Here is a 14,756-nt window from a genome sequence, read left to right as displayed (position 1 = left end):
AAGGTGCAATGTCTGGTGAATATGCAGCTGAATGAGAACTTCCCAGCCAAACTGTAACAGTTTTTGCCTGGTCATCAAAGAAACGTGGTCTTGCATTACCCTGATAGAGGATGATGCATTTCTGTTGACTAATTCTGGACACTTTTCATCGAGTGCTGCTTTCAGTTGGTCTAACTGGGGGCAGTACTTGTTGGAATTAATCGTTTGCCTTTCTAGAAGGAGCTCATAATAGAGGACTCCCTTCCAATCCCACCATATACAAAACATCACCTTGTTTAGATGAGGACCAGCCCTTGGCATGGTTGGTGGTGATTCATTTCGCTTGCCCCACGATCTCTTCTGTTCCGCATTATTGTACAGTATCCACTTTTCATCACCTGTCACAATTTGTTTTAAAAACAGAACGTTTTCATTATGTTTAGGTAGGGAATCGCATGTGGAAATAGGGTAAAGAAAGGTTTTTTTGCTTAACTTATGTGGAACCCAAACATCGACACGATTTACGTAACTAAGCTGAAGCAAATGATTTTCAGTGCTTGATTTGGATATTTTGAGTATGTCAGCTCTCTTCCACGTGGTATAATGTTTATTGTTCTCAATTAGTGTCTCGATTTGATCGCTATCAACTTCAACCGATCTACCCGACCGTGGAGCATCATCTAGCGAGAAATCTTCAGCACAAAACTTTGCAAACCACTTTTGACATGTTTAATCAGTCACAACACTGTCTCCATACACTACACAAATCTTTTTTTGTGTTTCAGTTATGTTGTTACCTTTCTTGAAATAATAAAGCATAATATTGCCAAAAATGTTGCTTTTTTCCATCTTCAATATTAAAATGGCTACACAAAAATTCACCAGTTTTGATAGGTCCTTTTTTTTAAATGCACGCTACTATGACAGCTGTCACATACAATCTAACAAAATTGTTTCGAATGAAGTTAAAGACAGCTAAGTGCTACTAGATCCATCGTATGGAACAAAAAGAACGAACATTTTGGCCAACCCAATATGTCTCATAATAAGAACTGGGTAGGATTGCCAGATAAGACAAGATACAGGATGCCCAGTTAAATTTGAATTTTGAATTTCCGGTAAACAACACAATTTTTTTTTTTTTAGTGTAAGTAAATCCCATGGGAAATTCAAATTTAATTGGGTGTCCCCCATTTGTATTTGTTAAATCCAGCAACCCTAGAACTGGGTCTGCTTGCAAGAGGGGCTGGACAGTAGAGTGTCTGGCTTTCTGGCTTTTGTAATGCGAGATGGGCAAGAGAGAAAGAAACTGGAAAGCTTGTAGATCCTCAGCCACGCAGTGTGGAGTCATTTTGCTTGTGTTTGCTCTCCTGCACGGAGGCTGTGTTTGCATAATATCAGAAAATGTATGAAGTCCAAAGCAGAGTCAAACTATATTTTCATCTTAGAGTTTTTTACTTTCTTTTTTTTTGAAGGGGAGGGGGGAAGGCATTGCGAGTGATGAACAGAATGCCTGTCATGGGCAGGGTATATAATTTTGTTATGCTTTACTGTTTTATAGCCTCCTTATTCCACAAAAGGAATTGAGATGGCTAATAAAACTATATCAGCACAAAAGGCAAAAACAAATGCTTTGGGGAGCTGGAATGTGAGTTTAAAAAAAAGAAAAAGGCCTAGAGATATACATATTTTATTGTCTCACACAGGTATTGGAAGTGGGCTACAAATTCAACTCCCCCCAAGTCCTCAGAAGGATCATAATATGATTCCATTTCCATAAAATCACAGCCAGCCTCATGCTGAAGAGAGGCACAACTCTTCCCACACAGAGACCCAAGAAGCTTCCCCAGAGCATCCTCAGTGAGAGCTCTGTCAATGCTTGGAGCCTGGCTTTGTAGCTACTGTTCTGGGTTCCCTTGATGGAAGTCGATGATGGAAGTGAAATTCCCCGGGGCCGAAACAATGCAGTCTAAGTATATAGCTCTGGGACACTAGAATTCATATAAGCATAGAATTTAGAAAATCTGGGGAAAATGATAGATCTGCAGAACTGATGTGTATAAATATTGTCTCAAAGCTGGGTATTTTGTACAAGATTCCATGGTAGTGTGTTTGAGGTCAGAACCCTTGGTGAAGACCCAGAGGTCAAATTGACTGAGTGGTCCAGATCAAAATGCTTGTAAGGGGACTTCAAGCAGTGGTGCAGTGGTTGAGAATCCACCTGCCAATGCAAGGGACACGGCTTCAAGTCCTGGTCTGGGAAGATCCCACATACCAGGGAGCAACTAAGCCCGTGGCCACAACTACTGAGCCTGCACTCTAGAGCCCGTGCTCTGCAACAAGAAAAGCCACCTCAATGAGAAGCATACCGCAACAAAGTACACCCCGCCCTCCACAACTAGAGAAAGCCCTCATGCAGCAACAAAGACCCAATGCAGCCAATAAACTAATTTTTTAAAAATGCTTATAAATAACCAGGACATGGATGCAACCTAAATGCCCATCAACAGATGAATGGATAAAGAAGATGTGGTGCATATATACAGTGGACTATTACTTAGCCATAAAAAGGAATGAAATTGAGTTATTTGTAGTGAGGTGGGTGGACCTAGAGTCTGTCATACAGAGTGAAGTAAACCAGAAAGAGAAAAACAAATACCATGTGCTAACGCATATATATGGAATCTAAAAAAAATGGTACTGATGAACCCAGTGGCAGTACAAGAATAAAGATGCACATGTAGAGAATGGGCTTGAGGACACAGGGTGGGGGTTGGGGGGTGAAGGGGAAGGTGAGATGAAGTGAGAGAGTAGCATTGACATATATACACTACCAGCTGTAAAATAGATAGCTAGTGGGAAGTTGCTGCATAACACAGGGAGATCAACTCGATGATGGGTGATGACTTAGAGGGCCAGGATAGGGAGGGTGGGAGGGAGTCGCGGGAGGGAGGGCATACGGGGATATATGTATAAATACAGCTGATTTCACTTTGTTGTACAGCAGAAACTGGCACAACAGTGTAAAGCAATTATATTCCAATAAAGAACTTAAAAAAAAAAGATGCTTGTGAGGGCCAGCCAGGTGGAGGGGCAAAGGTCTCCACAGGAAAATGAAAGAGCCTATTCCAGGGGCAGAGCTTCATTCCAAGGTAGCTGCTTCCAACATCAAATGGACCACTCCACACCCCTTCCTAAAAACCCTCCTTCAAACCCCCCTTCCTCTTGGTATGAAATCCAGCTCCCTCCCACGGCCTGCAAGACCAAAGGCTCTGCGTGCTCCAGCCCCTCATCGCCTCTCCCACCTCATCTGGGCCTCTCTCCTCCCGCCATGACCTCCTCCTAGCTCTGCCAGCCTAGCGCACTCTGTGTTTGCCACAGAGCCCCGCAGTCAGGGCAGGTAAGAAGCTCAGAACTGGAGATGTGAGAAACACAGCCGATATTCAGTTCACAAATCACTTGGTTTATTGCACACAACGTGCACACAGCACAGGTTAAAGCAGGGAAAGAGGGCACAGAACCACTCCAAGAAGTCCTGAAAGGAGGCATCTCAGCACGAGCAGCCGTCTCCCATCCGGCAACAGGTCACAGCAGGTGTGAGTGGGAGGTCACCTTTCTGCTCCGACAGAGACTCTGGGAGCTTCGATCTGGAAGGGCTCCCCGCATCAGGGGGTCAGGTCCTCCAGCAAAGAGACTTCAAGTCGCTTGTCTCATGGTCCTTTCAGAGGAGTAATGGTTCCCCCGGGGCTGGGGGTCTTGGTCCTTCTGTTCCAGTCATGTACACTGCCCACCATGTTTCTAAAGTAACACTCTTAGTCTGTCCCTCTAGGACTCTCACAGTCCTACAGCAGATGCTCCGAAACAACAATATGGGTGTTCACAAGGGCCGCTGTGACTCCGGTTTGAACTACTTAACTTTTTTTTTTAATGTTTTTGCCCTCGCGCCGTGTGGCATGTGGGTGGCATCTTAGTTCCCCTCCCAGGGATTGAACCTGTGCCCTCTTCAGTGGAAGCACAGAGTCTTAACCCCTGGACCACCAGGGAAGTCCCCGAACTATTTAACATAGCTTAAATCCTGTACGTTTCACACAGGATGAGTAGGAATCAATATAAAAGAAATCAAGAAATCACATCATAACCCTCTACCTCTGCTGGCCTTTGCACCTGCTGTTCCCTCTCCTGACTCAGGCTTGCTCTTTAAAACTTAGATCAAACATCACCTCTCCATCACCCTGTGTAAACTTCCCCTGTGGTTGTAACCCGGCATCCTGTCTTTTGCCTTTATGGTCCTTGCCTGAGCTTGTCATCATTTTTATTCATTCCACAAGTATTTATCAAGCACGTTCTATGCATCAGGCACTGAGAGACAGTGGAGTAAGTGAATAAGTAAACCACAGTAATTACACCGCTCATGTAACTCAAGTGACTCAAGATTGTCAGCGTGTGAAAGATGATGCAATCCTACATTTATCAGCACATTTGATTTTTTTAAAAATAAATTTATTTATTTATTTTTGGCTGTGTTGGGTCTTTGTTGCTGCACACGGGCTTTCTCTAGCTGTGGTGAGCAGGGGCTGCTCTTCGTTGCGGTGTGCAGGCTTCTCGATGTGGTGGCTTCTCTTGTTGCGGAGCACAGGCTCTAGGTGCGTGGGCTTCAATGGTTGTGGCTCACGAGGTTAGTTGCTCTGCGGCATGTGGGATCTTCCCAGACCAGGGATTGAAACCGTGTCCCCTGCATTGGCAGGTGGACTCTTTTTTTTTTTTTAATTAATTAATTAATTTATTTATTTTATTGGCTGTGTTGGGTCTTTTTTGCTGTGTGCAGGCTTTCTTTAGTTGCAGTGAGCGGGGGCTACTCTTCATTGTGGTGCGTGGGCTCCTCATTGTGGCTTCTCCTGTTGCAGGGCACAGGCTCTAGGTGCATGGGCTTCAGTAGTTGCAGCACATGGGCTCAATAGTTGTGGCTCACAGGCTCTAGGCACAGGTGTGGCGCACGGGCTTAGTTGCTCTGCGGCATGTGGGATCTTCCTGGAGCAGGGATTGAACCCCTGTCCCCTGCATTGGCAGGTGGATTCTTAACCACTGCGCCACCTAGGAAGCCCCAAGGCAGGTGGATTCTTAACCACTGAGCCACCTGGCAAGTCCCAGTACATTTGATTTTTAACTAATCTATGAAAATATTTGGGCACATCCCTGGTTGCACAGTGGTTAGGAATCCGTCTGCTAATGCAGGGGACACGGGATTGAGCCCTGGTCTGGGAAGACCCCACATGCTGCCGAGCAATTAAGTCCATGAACCACAACTATTGAGCCCATGCGCCACAACTACTGCAGCCCACGTGCCTAGAGCCCATGCTCTGCAACAAGAGAAGCCACTGCAATGAGAAGCCTACACACCACAACGAAGAGTATCCCTGCTTGCCACAACTAGAGAAAGCCTGCATGCAGCAACGAAGACCCAACGCGGCCAATAAATAAATAAACGAAAACTTTTGGAATTCAGATGTTGGGGTCTCAGGACCTATCACCAATGATGGACACCCCGGTAGGTTCATAACACATGTTGGGCTCTTGTTTCAAACCTGTCAACCTGAAGATCAGCACAAGGGAAAAATAATGTCTCCAGTAGCAACAATTCTCACAATAATGCAGATGTTGTTTAAGTGGGGCACCTTTTAAGACCAGACCTATTGAACCCCTGGAGGGAAAGGCAAATAGGCAGGGAACAAGATCCAAGATTTTGCTAAGCTCAAAATCTTGCTTGCTTGCTGGGGAAATCATCTTGCATTGTCCGCAAATAGAACTTGCTAAACTCAGTGATAAGCGAGTAATAAAATGACCAGGGAGAACTCTGAGAACTCAGGTAAGGCCCATTGTTCTGTTTTAGCTTATCCATTGTTTCCCACTGTGGATGAGTTTGAGTGCTGGGATCCGAAACCTGAGGGTGGATCACAGCTTCCAGATGGCAGAGGAGAGAGAATTTAGAGATACAAGGAGAGGGGACCCACATGGAAGTGAGAGGTGGGGGGTGATCCTTGAGGAATGGGAATCAGGGAATGGGGCCCTGGTGAAGTTATGCTAAAAGGAACGCTATTGGAAAAGGAGTCACGAAGGGTGGCTTTCACCTTGGTGCTGGTGATGAAATGCGGTAGATTGCAAAGAATGGCCATGAAGATTTCTAGAGTCTCGGGACTTCCCTGGTGGTCCAGTGTGTAAGACTCCATGCTCCCAATGCAGGGGGTCCTGGTTGGACCCCCAGTCAGGGAACTAGATCCCACATGCCACAACTAAAAGGGCCCACGTGCTGCAACAAAGATCCCGCATGCCAAAGCTAAGACCCAGCACAGCCAAATAAGTAAAAGTAAGTAAGTAAGTAAGTAAGTAAGTAAGTAAGTAAATAAATAAATAAATAAGAGAAAAAAAATTTCTAGAGTCTCTTTCTCCACTCCTTGAATCAGGAGTAACCACACGATTTGCTTTGACCAGTGGACGGTAAGAAATAAGACGTGAGCAACTTGACAGGTACTTGTGCATTGGGGTTCACCTTCTCTTGCTGTTCTTGGAAACCACGTGGTGACCACAATGTGAATAAGCCCAGGGTTGGTCTGTTGGATGAGAAGATCATGTGGAACTGAGATATGCGTTCCAGATAAGGCCCTCCGTGACCCAGTCCCGGTTAACCCACTAGCTGACCACTGATGTACAAGGGAGCCCAGGTGAGATCAGCCATGCCAGCCCAGACCAGAAGAACTGCCCAGCCGCCTTGCAGAACTGTGAGCTAAATGCCTGGTTCTTGTTTTAAAACACTGTGTTTGGGGAGAGTTTGTTACCCTGCAGTAGCTAACCAATACAGGTGGGGGCGCAGGCTGGGGGGAGGAAAGCAAGTTATTGGTTGATCGGTTTCTTCAAGCTGTGTGCTGTGTGTTAAGATTTAACAACGGACACGGCAGACATGGTCTCTGCACTCACAGAGCACCATCCATCAGTGCCCACCCCCCCACCCCCCCCACATCCCCCGCATCCAAAGCTTGGCCGTTTCAGCATCTTGTGACAAGTCTGGGAGGGTGCTGTGGGAGGTGTTGGGGAGAGAGAGATGTGTAAACTGACATCTGAGGATGTGCCAGGTGAGTGGGACCTGGGGATGAGGGGTGGTGAGAGAGGGAAGGAAGAGCATCCCTGGCTGTAAGTGTGGGATTGTTGAGGGGAGACTGGCCGTGTGCTGCCACGGGGCACACGTTTCCTCTGGGGAGTCATGGAGACGTCCCGGGGGGATTCACAAGGGTACTTTTCAGACATCCATTCCCAATGGAGGTGATATTGCCCCCATTGGAGCAAAAATCGGTTAGGGTTAGGATTGGGGGGGGGTTTGTAGCCCCTCAAAGAGCCACAGTACACAAGCCGATATGAAATACATCTGTGGTGTTAAAACTTAATGGAGGGGTAGTAAGGAAAAAAAAATGACTAGCAAGTCTCCACAGAGGGGAGATCATGGGAAAAAAAAAAGGTTGAGAAACACTGTTTTAAGGGAACCTATTTTCAGATCCTCACCTCGTGCAATCTGCATCCTTTCTCCATGGTCCTCCTCCCACTTCTGAGAAGAGCACCATTCTCCCCCATCGCAAATCTGTGCTGCCGTTTTGCCCTGGAAATTAAAAGCTGGGGTGGGGGGACAGTTGCAAATACCAGTGTGAGCATTGAGAAAGTGAATAAATAATAATGACCAACTTCCGAACAAATCCTTTTTTAGATTTGAAGGATTCTTTGCTTTCAACAAAATTGATAGGGATATAACAGCTTGTCAGTGTGCTTAAAATTTTTTTTAAAGCAATGGACTTGAAAAGTTTTTTTAAGGAGTAGGTTATTTTCGGCATACAGCTCAAAATGTGTTCAAAGAGGTGTGTATCATTGCTATAGAAAACCTCTTGCAGGGACTTCCCTAGTGGCGCAGTGGTTGAGAATCCGCCTGCCAATGCAGGGAACGCGGGTTTGAGCCCTGGTCCAGGAAGATCCCACATGCTGTGGAGCAACTGGGCCCGTGCACCACAACTGCTGAGCCTGCTCTCTGGAGCCCACGTGCCACAACTACTGAGCCCACGTGCTGCAACTACTGAAGTCCATGCACCTAGAGCCTGTGCTCCGTAACAAGAGAAGCCACTGCAATGAGAAGCCTGCGCACCTCAATAAAGAGTAGCCCCTGCTCGCCACAATTAGAGAATGCCTGAGCACAGCAACAAAGACCCAATGCAGCCAAAACAAAACAAAAAAACAAACACCCCCCCCACCCAAACCTCTTACAATCCCCTTCTATTTGCCTTTGTGAAAGGTCTCTCCATGCCTACAACTATAAAAATAAAAAATAGAAATTGAATTGATGCTGAACCTTGTCTCATAGAAATAAACTATAGTCATCTTGGGATATATGAGCCCATTGAATAAATAAGTAAAACCTGCTCTATCTATCTCATTAAAAGATGCCTTTCCAATAAAATTTTATTTTTCATGTTTTGTCATTAATTATCAACATTTGAAGTTCAGTTATGTCAATCGATTGTCTAGTAACAATTGTAATGATAACAATCCAGAAGAGAATAAAATTAACATTTAGAGCCAATGGTCACAGAAAATTTATAAAATTATTAATTTCTCTCTCTCTGTCTCTCTTTGTATATATATATGCGTATACATACATACACTATATATGCTATATGTAATAATATATATATTTTTTGTTTGGGAGAGGTATGATAGAGTAATTAATAAAAAACACTTGAGCTTAAAAAAGTCAGGGTGAGAGTGGTTAAAGAGAATGAAAATACAAGTTCAAGGGGTAACAGAAACCATGGAAAATTTCCAACTGCTGAAGATGAACTTGTTTGATTAAAAATAGGTTCTGGGTAGATATGAAAATCACTATGGTATTTGCATTCTATTGTCTACCTTTAAAAGAAATACATGATAGTCAACTTAAAACTACAACGTTTATAATGTGCTGGAAATTACATTCTTTGCAACTGACTCACTTATATACAAATACATCCTTAAAAATTTTTACATGAAAGCAATCGTGCCCTAGACGCTATACATTTATATTTTCATTTAATAAAAAAAAATACAGTGGTTTTTTCCATAGGAGTACGTTCGGATTTACCTCATTTGTATCAGCTGCATGGTACTTCTTGGTTTAGATGTTGCAGAATATAGTTAACGCTTGATGGTCATTTCAGTAATTTATTGTGTTTGTGTACAATCCTGCAACAGATATCACTGAACACCTGTTACGCGAAGTTTTGTGCATTTAACTGAAGTGTAAATTTTTAGCAGTGAGATGGCTGGATCAGGCATTTTGCATTTTGGAAAACGCTCCCCAGGTTTTCTTCCAATCAGGCTGAGCCTTCCAGCAGTGGGGTTTGAAATCATCCATTTTTCACATCTCTGTTAGCCCAGAAAAACAAACAAACAAACAAAAACGAAAACAAAAAAACAATCCAAATTGCCCAGTTGGTTAAAAAAGAATACCTTGTCTTGATTTGCATTCCTGTAACTATGAGTTAGGTTAAGCCATAATGAATGAGACTGAGAAACTTTCGTATGTTCATTGAAACGTCCTTTGCTTATTAATGCATGAATACTTTGTCAATTAAGACATTAATTAGCCCTGCATCTGTCATGTGTGTGGCAAATATTTTCCTTGTTTACTATCTGTCATTTGTTTTTGTGTGTATGTGTGTCTTTGTCTATAGATGTTTGGTATTTTTTATGAAATCTTACTTTTTTAAAATTAAGCTTTTGATTTTCAGGTCATTGCAAATTCACATGCAGTTGAAAGAAAAGGTACAGAGTGGCCTGGTGTACACTTTACACACTTTCCCTCAATGGTAACATCTTACAAACTACAGTGCAATATCTCAACCAGAATACTGACAGTCAAGATACGCAGCAGTTCCATCACCATCACGAAGATCCCTCAAGGTGGATTTTTTGTTTGTTTTTTTACTATTGAATTTTGAGAGGCTTTTTTTTTTTAATGTAGTCTAAACACTGGTCCTTTGTCAGATTTGTGATTTAAAAATATTTCTTCCAGGCTATAGCTTGTCATTTCATCCTCTTAGAATCTTTTGGAGAGTGAAAGTTTTTATTTGGATGAAGTTCAATTTATCTATTTTTACTTTTACAGTAAGTAAATACTGTTGGTATCAGATCTAAGAGCTCTCTGCTTTGCCTAGCCTTAGATCCTAAAGATTTTCTCTTATGTTTTTTATCTAAAAGTTTTATAGTTTTAGACTTTACATTTAAGTCTGTGATCCATTTTGAGTTGACTTTTACATGAGATGTGAGACTTTGGTTGAGGTTCATTTTTTTTTTTTTTTTTTTTTTTTGCTGTGGATGTCCAGTTACTTCAACATAACTTGTTGAAAAGGCTATCTTTCCTTCATTGAATTGCTTTTGCGCCTCTGTCGAAATTTATCTTTTTCTGTATAGTCCATACATTTTTGTGTCCTGCTCAGAAAGGTCTTCCCCATTTCAATAGTAAAACTTAATTAATCCACATTCTTTTTTATTTTTTACATCTAAATTTTTGCTGTATCTGAAAGTTATTTCCTTGTAAGGGAAAGAGATAAGGATTTAGTTTTCTTTTATTTCCCAAAGATTAGCCTATTGTCCACTATTCTTTTACCCCCACTGATCTGAATCTTTACCTTTATTATAAACTAAATTTCTAAAAATATTTAGGGCTATTCCTAGGCTCTTTATTCAGTTCCAGTGGCCTGTTTCTTCTCCAGTTCTAAGGCATTTAATCTATTTTAATTATCATTATTCAGTACCCTGTGGAGCTAGTTCCCTCTAATTCTCTTATTTCTCAGAACACTCCTGGATATTCTCACTCGTGAACTTTTCCTTAGGAAATTCACTGGCAGATTTACTTAGCTATCTCCCCCAAAGTTGCGTTCTCCCTTTCCACAGCACTGGGGGCGGGGTGGGGAAGCTGCTGCTCAGTCTGAGACTACATTTCCCAGCCACCCTTGTGTCTAAGTTGTGGCCATGTGACTCATTCTCACCAATGGAATGTGAGTGGAAGTCCTAGGGGTCGCATTTGGCCTGATGTGGCTAAGAAGTGGTCTGCTTCTCGAGCTTTTCTGTTCTTCTTCTCTTGGAAGCCAGACATTAAAAATCATGGGGACAGGGACTTCCCTGGCAGTCCAGTGGTGGGGTGTGGGTTCGATCCCTGGTGGGGGAGCTAAGATCCCACATGACTTGTGGCCAAAAAGCCAAAACATAAAATCTAATAAAGACTTTTAAAGTGGTCCACATTAAAAAAAAACCTTTATAAAAAAAAAATCGTGGGGACACAAGAAGGGAGCAGCTGGTTCCTAAATCACTGCATGGATGGCTCCCTGCCCAACACTTAGGAGTGATTAAAAAAAAGAAAAACAAACCAAAGCAAATATGGTAAAATCTGCCCAGGAAATATACTACTGTAGGGGTCAGTTAATTATTTTTTGTATATTTGATATATTTCATAACGTAAAAAATCAAATAATGCCCAAAATAAGATTTTAAAATACATACAAAAATAAAAAATAAAAAAAACAAAACCAAAAAATGTCCAAACACACATTTAATGTGTTTAGCCCCCGAGGCAAAGGGTTTATGTGTTACAGGAGCTTGTGTTATTTAAACATATTTACTATCATTTTATCAAATTCTCCCAAAGTCCTATTGTATCTCACTCAGGGTGACATTAAATTTATAACTTAGAGAACCAACATCATTACAACATTGAACATGATGCTTTCCATTTAATCAAGCCTTCTTTTATGGCCATCAGCAGAATTTAAAAGATATATATTGTGTCACCACCCAAATATAGGGACAGTTAATATATTGGTAACTGTATTCCAGATATCTCTATGTGCAGAAACATATTGTATATGTAGTTAATTTTACCTAAATGGAATCATATGATACACACTGTTTTATAAACTACCTTTTTAAACCCTAAATTTCTACAACAATATGTAGAGATCTACAACAGAGGCTGGCAATTTTTTTTTTCTTAAAGGGCCAGATAGCTAATATTTTAGGCTCTGTGGATCACCACACCCTTATCAACACTGGATATTCTCAATCTTTTAATTTGTTAATAAGTGAAAAAAAGATATCTCGTTGAAGTTGTTACACTTCTTTCTTCCTTTAGTTACTATGACTATCTTTTCACACAGTATTGAGAATTTATTATTTCCAATTCCCTGTTTGTGTCTTTTACCCGTTTTTCTCTGTGATTATTTTTTCACATTGATTTCTAAGAGCTCTTTACATAGTAGGGATAGTGACACTTTGTCATTTGTGTGCAGTTTTTTTTCCCGGTTTTTCATTTGTCTTGTTTCTGCTAATTGTTTTTAGAAATCACATATTTTATATGTTTCAGGTTGATAGAACCTTTTCCTATATAATAGATGTCGATGCATGTCAAGCCTCTCATGATTACAAAAATATTCACCCATGTTTTATTTTGGTGATTTTATGGTCTCTCTTTTACATTTTAACCTTTGGTTCATTTAGGATTTATTTTGAGATACAGAATGAGATCAAAATTTTCCTTTATGTTTTTAAAAATAAGGCTAACCAGTTTCCCTAACACCATTTAGACATGTTTAAGCCATGATTTTGAACCTCAGTATAAGTTTCCACGCATATATTTGGGTCTAAAAGGACTCCTTTAGTTTTTTAAACCTACCAGCTATCAAAGAACTGAGTATTTTGACACTAGCAAGTTATTCACTCCCAGACCTACATGAAGAATTCTTTGAAAAACAAGGTATGCCTTATCTTTAACTGGCAGCTTTTTTACCTGAAAGCAATCTGTATACCAAGATAAAACTCTTATTATTCAGGTTGATAGGATTATTTGTATTTCTCTTGAGCACAAGGATAAAATTATTTAGAATTGAGAAATATAGCTCTACAATTGCTGTCCATCTGTACTTTATCTGTATATATGTGTAACCATGATTATAGAATAAAATATTTTGCAGAGTGAGTTGCCAAACCTAAAGAGTTAAAAAAAATTGTAAGATGACATTTCACTAAGTTTGAAGAATAAAAAAGGCATCAGTTTGGATGCAGTCTTTGTTGAATTCCAGCTCCATGGTTCGCAGGTGTGTAGTCCTGGGTATGGCCCTTCCCCTCTCTTGGCCTCAGCTCTATCATCTGTAAAATGAGTTAATGATGATAATACCTGCCTCACACTGTTAGGAGACCTAAATGAAATAAAGCAGGAATCCACTGTGACCGGGGCTCCCCATTGATATTCAGGTGCCCTCAGACCTGTGGTCTTAATTTAAGCCCCCTCCCCATCTCACATTGACACCTATAGCTTCTGGGTTTTTTTTTGGTTTTGTCTTTTTTTGTAACAAGTCAGCTCCTGACTACACAGTACACTTAGCTGAGCCCTCAACAGTTGGCTTTGTCCCTGTCCTCCCCCCCTACTCTGTGACTCTTGGGATCCTGCTCTTCTTGCAGGCCAGCATCACTTGACTTCTGTTTTTACCCCAGCCCAGAAACTCCTGGCTCACCCATGGGCGAGACCTTGTAGTTCCAAACAGTGGTCACAATGACCTTCGGACCTTGGCTGGAGTCCCCCTTGGTCCTGCCACCTTTCCCTTCCCTTTGAGGATAACAAGGATGCTTAATTCTCACCGAGGCCCTTGCATTCCCAAAGAGGATGACTGGGAATGCAAATGACTGCTCTTACTGCCATAATTTGGGGCATCGTGACAAAGGAAGCGCACATTGTCTGCTGGCCCATGGCCATGTCATCATGGTAGCAGCTGTAAACTTCCGGGCTGTTCATCTGAAGGTGGCTTTTGCTCTCCCATTCTTCTTTTATAACAGTTATTTGTGTGCCTGACACATCTCCCTGATTTGACTGTAAAGTTCACACATCTCTTGACCATCTCCATTCTGGGTGGATAGGTGTGCCACAGGGTGACTAAAATGTTGCCCTGTGCCCCAAACACCCCACCCAGTGAACAATTGTCTGTGGTCCCGAAACACCAAGGAAATAATTACTTGCTCAGATTTCAGAATTCTGAAAAGCAAATAGTAGCTGTGGAAGAAAAGAGTATATTAAGCCAGCATGCTTTTCCCTTCCTCCCTTCCTTCCTTCCTTCCTTCCTTCCTTCCTTCCTTCCTTCCTTCCTCTCTCTATTTCTCTTTCTTTCTTTCTTTTTTTTGCAAGTGACAGAAATCCAGCTCCAACTGGCTTAAGAAAAGAAAAGACCTAAACCGACCAGAGATAGGGGCAGGGGGTGCGGTTAACATAGATGTCATCAATCTTGTCTCCCTCTTGGCTCTCTTTTCCTCTGTGTGGCTCCATTCTCTTTGGGCTCATCCATCCTTGTGGCAAAGATGGTTGCTGGTGTCTCCAGGTCTGTATTCTCCTCCTTAGCAACCCCAGAGAAAGAGCACTTCTTGTTCCCCCAAATCTCCAGAAACATTCCCAGGATTGTATGTTAATGGCTTGACTTGAATCATAAGCTCAGCCCTGAGTCACTCAGGATGGTCTTGGAGATGGAATGTCTCACTGGCTTGATGCCCTTGAAGCATTGGGGAGCTGAATGATGCGGGGCAATGTCAGCTCTACCCAAAACGGTGTGAACAGAGAGTGAAAGAACTGTGCTTCCACCAAAGAAATCAAGATGCTCTTACCAAAGGAAGGGAAAATTAGATCTTAAGTAGACACTAATGCCAGATATTCAGTACAGGGAGAAAGCAGG

This window comes from Hippopotamus amphibius, chromosome 9 (genome assembly GCF_030028045.1).
Source record: "Hippopotamus amphibius kiboko isolate mHipAmp2 chromosome 9, mHipAmp2.hap2, whole genome shotgun sequence".
Classification (NCBI taxonomy): Eukaryota; Metazoa; Chordata; class Mammalia; order Artiodactyla; family Hippopotamidae; genus Hippopotamus; species Hippopotamus amphibius.
The sequence above is the reverse complement of the archived record's forward strand: the minus strand, read 5'-3'. Positions refer to the sequence as shown.